Source organism: Herpailurus yagouaroundi, unplaced genomic scaffold, assembly GCF_014898765.1.
Source record: "Herpailurus yagouaroundi ecotype Mexico unplaced genomic scaffold, PumYag 250, whole genome shotgun sequence".
Lineage (NCBI taxonomy): Eukaryota > Metazoa > Chordata > Mammalia > Carnivora > Felidae > Herpailurus > Herpailurus yagouaroundi.
The window spans coordinates 14,478,766-14,484,039 of NW_024412467.1; the positions used below are offsets into that span (position 1 = coordinate 14,478,766).

The 5,274-nt window shown below is 42.9% G+C and overlaps 1 long non-coding RNA gene across 2 annotated transcripts; it reads left to right on the plus strand.

Moving 5' to 3' along the window:
• Positions 1 to 527: 527 nt before the first annotated feature.
• LOC121020295 (uncharacterized) lies at positions 528 to 3,180 on the plus strand. Of its 2 annotated transcripts, none has more exons than XR_005786054.1 (4): positions 528 to 593; positions 727 to 866; positions 1,824 to 1,996; positions 3,105 to 3,180. It is a non-coding gene; the product is annotated as an uncharacterized LOC121020295 (long non-coding RNA). The 2 variants fall into 2 exon arrangements; XR_005786053.1 differs by lacking the exon at positions 3,105 to 3,180 and adding an exon at positions 2,528 to 2,756.
• The last annotated feature ends 2,094 nt before the right edge of the window (positions 3,181 to 5,274 follow it).

Sequence of the window (5,274 nt, forward strand, 5' to 3'; positions counted from 1 at the left end):
GCAAAAAATCTGTCGGCAGTATCTGAGTTCTCTTATGAAAAAACTTAAGTCTGATTAACATGGTGTTTGCAAAATACATGAAATCTGACATGGAGTCTGAAAAAAGGCATTTCTTTCTCTTTCTTTCTTTCTTTCTTTCTTTCTTTCTTTCTTTCTTCCCTTCTTTCTTTCTTCCTTTCTTTCTTTCTTTCTTTCCTTTTCTTTTATTTTTAAGATTTTATTTATTTATTTATTTATTTATTTAGAAGAGGTGGGGTAGGGGCAGAGAGAGAGGGAGAGAGGGAATCCTAAGCAGGTTCCATGCCCAGCACAGAGCCCAATGTGGGACTCAGTCTCACAACTGGGAGATCATGACCTGAGCCACCCAGGCACCCCTGAAAAAGGCATTTATGAGTAGATACTTTTTCTTTAATAACTTCATCAGACCTCACATAATCAAGTGACGCACAAATTCAAGCGAGAAAAATTCACCTGAAAATTCTAGAACTTGGGTACAGAACAAAGCAATTCAAAAGACAGTGAGAGCTCCCTGGCTTGATTGGGAGACATGTATTCTAGTCACTGCTCCCCTATTAATAGCTCTGTGATTTGGGGTTAGTGCCTTCACCTCTCTGAGCTTTAATTTTCTCATCTAAAAGATGAAAGAGGTTGAATTAACTGACCTCAAAAGGTTCTTTCCTGCCCTGAACTTTGAAAACAATGTGTCAATTTCATGCTTGTAAACAGGAAGCTGCTTTGGCCTCTGGATTGAAAATGCCTCTTCAAAACTGCCAACAGAGAACTTCTCTCCTTTGAGTGAGTTCGAGAAGATCACCACAGAACACTGCATTCCACTGTGACAACAAACCTGGAGGCCAAAGCGTAAGGTGGGCCTGAAGGAGGTGTCCCAGTGCAACAGGCAGAGTGGTGGGCCAGGAAAGTTCTACTAGACCAAAAAACAAACAAACAAAAAAAGGATAAGACTCTTCTGCTTTTCAGAGTTGACGTTGGTAGCTGGAAACTCACACATGTTCTCACCCAAGAGACTTCAGAAGGGGTCTCCAATGAATGTTCGAGTTTTTACAAAGCAGAGTAGTTGCAGTGACCTCTAAGAAAACAAATGTGCCGGGATGGGGTATAAATAACCCAATGAGTGAAATGCTTCATTCTAACTCAGCTCTTAGCTGCATGTATAGCAAATGGACAAAGGCTCGTAGGGGAGCAAAATGCACTGAAAATAAGAGCCTGCTCCCCCTGCACCTTGGCTTCAACTGCACATCACACACATTTGTTAATTTATTTCCAGAATCACTCTTTTTTTACTGGGGAGAGTCCTTTAGAAGTCAATGAAGTGACACTGAGTCAGAGGCAGCAGGGTTCTAGGAAAACACAACCAGCTCTAGGTGATGAGGGTGGTAACGGTCAGGAGAACCACGGGTTCAAGACCCCCTAGGTAGATATTAAGAATATCACAATACTAGAATTGATCCTTGCAAACAAATATTCGTTAGCATCTGGAATTTGCTTACAACCACGAATAGATCTGAGGTCCCGGAGGTGTCCCAGACACCCCTGGAGGAGCTCACAGTTTGGTTGGCCCCATCAGGTAGGGTTCCGGCAGGAAACGGTCGCCTTCTCAGATGGGAATTTAAGGATGGGACTATTTACTGAAGAGTGGGAGTGTTAAGGGAGGTTGCAAGGCGTGTGGAGGCATATCAGCTTTCAAGGGAATGAGCCATCTCAAAATGGCCGGGTGCAAGTTAAGAGGCAAGTGGAATGCACACAAGGTCTACTGATCTTGCAGCTTAACACGACTGGGATTCGCTAGGATTTTGTTTGTTCAGCACTTGCAGTTGGAGGGGCCTCTCTCTTGTGCCGAAATGAAACCATACCTCTCAACCTTTTCACCATGACCTCGAGAATGCTGAGCTCTGCCAGCCTGATTTCCTTCTCACCGCTGTGCTAACTGTAACCAACCTGCCAACGCTGAAGAGCTCTAGTTGGCTCCATGGAATGAGTAAGTATATATCTGTGTGGGCTTGGGGCTTCCCTCCAGTGTCTTCAGAGGCCACCCTTGGCCAGTTACTCCTTTGGCTCAGTAAATGTCCTGGTTTTCGGAAGCAAGACAGTCACCACCCTAGGTACCGCAAGTCCCATTTCACCTTCAAGGTAAACTAACATCCCGTTGAGGCTGATGGCCAGCCAGCCCAAGGTCACACAGTAGACTCAAGCCCAGCTTGGGGCCCTGCTTTTCGTACCTCATCGTTTTATGACTGGCCTAGGAGTGGGTTATAATCTCTCCCAGGCAAAGCCGTTATCCATGCTGGCGGCCAGAGCTACTGTGTTCAGTGAAATCGCTTTAATCTTTATCTTCTCCTACATAGCTTCTGGAGTTTTCCCATGATTCACTCAACGCATTTATCTTGAACTCAATCTTCTGTATATTTAGAATGATGGAAAATATGCAGGATAATTTAGGTTCCATTAGTAGGCTATGTGTGCTTCTGTTATAGTACTTATCACATCATGCTATAATTTTTTTGTTTAGATATCTGTCTCTGCCACTTGACTGTGAGTTCCTCCAGAGCCCGGGATATACCTTAGTCATCTTAGGGTTCCAGCTCGTCCGTAGAACTAAGCAGCTGAACACTTTAGTGTATTTAGTATATTTCTTGAGTTTTTACTGTGTGTCCAGCACTATGCTGAGCTCTAAGAATCCCCAAACACTACCTCTGAACCCAGGGAGAGAACAGTTGATTAAAGAGATTCATTTCTAATTGCTATGGAGTAAATCTTTTGTTTCTCCAAAATTTTTGTGTTGAAATCTTAACCTTCAAAGTGATGGTATTAGGAGGTGAGACGTTGGAGAGGTGATTAGACCCTTAGGGTGGAGCGCTCATGAATGGGATTATTGCCCTTACATAGGAGTCCCCAGAGGGATCCCTCGCCCCTCCTCACATGGGGAGTTGTAGGAAGATGACCGTCTATGAACCTGGCAGCTCTCATCAGACACTACATCTGCTGGCGCCTTGACCTTGCACTTCCCAGACTCCAGAACTGAAGGAAATACATTTTTGTTGTTTATAAGCTACTCAGTCTACATTTTTTTTTTTTTTTTGTTATAGCATCCTGAATGGACTAAGACGCTAATAATCATCATGCAATTTGCAGAGATGCACAGGGTATTAAAGAAAACTAGAGGGGAATATTTAATATGGCCTGTTTTTTTTTTAAGTATGAAATTTATTGTCACATTGGTTTCCATACAACACCCAGTGCTCATCCCAACAGGTGCCCTCCTCAATGCCCATCACCCACCCACCCTTCCCTCCCACCCCCGATCAACCCTCAGTTTGTTCTTAGTTTTTAAGAGTTTCTTTGGCTCCCTCCCTCTCTAACCTTTCTTTCTTTCTTTCTTTCTTTCTTTTTTTTTTTTCCTTCCCTTCCCCCATGGTCTTCTGGTAAGTTTCTCAGGCTCCACATCAGAGTGAAAACATATGGTATCTGTCTTTCTCTGTATGACTTATTTCACTTAGCATCACACTCTCCAGTTCCATCCAGGTTGCTACAAAAGGCCATAATATGGCCTGTTTGAGGAGATGTTCAGGGAAGGATTCCTAGAGAAGGAAAGTGCCGAGCTGCATTTTTTAGAGGATGGTATCCAGTCAAAGGCACTGGCACACGACATAGCCAGGTGTGGCTGGAGGAACATCAAATGTAAAACCAAAATGAGGCTGGAGAGGATACCAAGTTGGGGATAAGACTAGAATCAGGAAAACCAGGTAGAAGACGGTTGTCATGGTCCTGGAAAGAGATTGGAAAGACTTGAACCGGGGCAGTTAGAGACAGAATGGAAAGAAGAGGACCGACTTGTGCTTGATTTAGAGATGAAGTTGTCAGGATCTAGGGAAAGAGGGAGACAGAGGAGACCAGGAAGACTCCCAGACGGACCATGGGGCCATCCCCCCAAGACAGAGGATAAAGACAGAAAGTCAGGTTTGGGGCAAGACGGTGAGTTCATTTAAGATATCTTGAGTTTGAGGTGCATCTGACTCATTCAGGAAATATGCAACATGTACTCAAAGATCTATTTGAAGCTTTGTGAGGATGGGGAGAGGGCTGGGAGTACATATATAAAATTTGTGGTCATAAACTGGAAAGTAGTGGCAAACACTGTGATTTGTGGTGGGCGGTGTCACCAGGGTGGGTATGTAAGGAGATGGCCAGAGGGCTGGAGCAGGTCCCTGGGAAACACCAACACATAAGGAAGAGCAAAGATAGAGGAGCTCACACAAAAGACTGGGTAGAACAGTCAGAGCATGTTGGGGGCATGGGGAGGGCAGCCCTGGTCATGTGTGGCTTCCTAGGGCCAGCTTCCCTGACCTCAGACCACTCCGGTCTTGTGCTATTATCCTCCACAGAAGTTACCAGAATTATAAATTAACACCCAATTGTATTATTCTTTAATGTCCACACCCCCTACTAGAATAAAGATTCCATGAGGCCAGGGATTGGATCTCTCAATATTTCTCTCTCTCTCTCTCTCTCTCTCTCTCTCTCTCTCTCTTTCCCCAAGGAATCCACAGGACTTGGCAATTAGCAGTTGCTCAGTAAGCATTTGTGACATCAAAGACTGGTGTTCCAAACTCCCAGAGGATAGAGAGTTTCAAAGAATGTTCTTTTTAGTAGTCAAGTTATCTGTTCAATTCAAAGTATAAAATATGCTTATTGTATATTTTTAGTACTTCCTATGAAAAAAAATGCATGTTTCTGTCAGTTTTTTATTAAATTAGGAAACAATTCTCTGTTGCTTTGCCTGGATATGATGTGAGGTCTCAAGATACTTGGAAAATGGAGAAAGGCAGGCTAACAGCAGATTTAGTATGTATTAGTTTATAATATTGTGTAGCTAAACAGTAACACTCATTATTCCCCAGAACTCTACCTGTTCTCAGAGCAGGAGACAGATGGCCAAAGTGCTTCATGAAAATGTATCTGGTTATTCAACCACAGGTACAAACTGTGATGTGAACATGGTCACAGGTAGAATTTCATTTTCACAACATTTTTATAAGAAATATGCTGAATTAAAAAATTATATATTTTCTATACACAAATCCTCATATATCATCTTATCCATTCATTAAAAAGCTGACGATTGGATCCCAATGTCAAACATTGAGCAACTTACAAATTTAAATAATCGTATCAATATTTATGAAAGGCTTCATCGATGGGCATTGAGGTTAATGCGGGAAAGAAAAAAAATCCTGGTGTTAAAAGGTACCCCCAGGT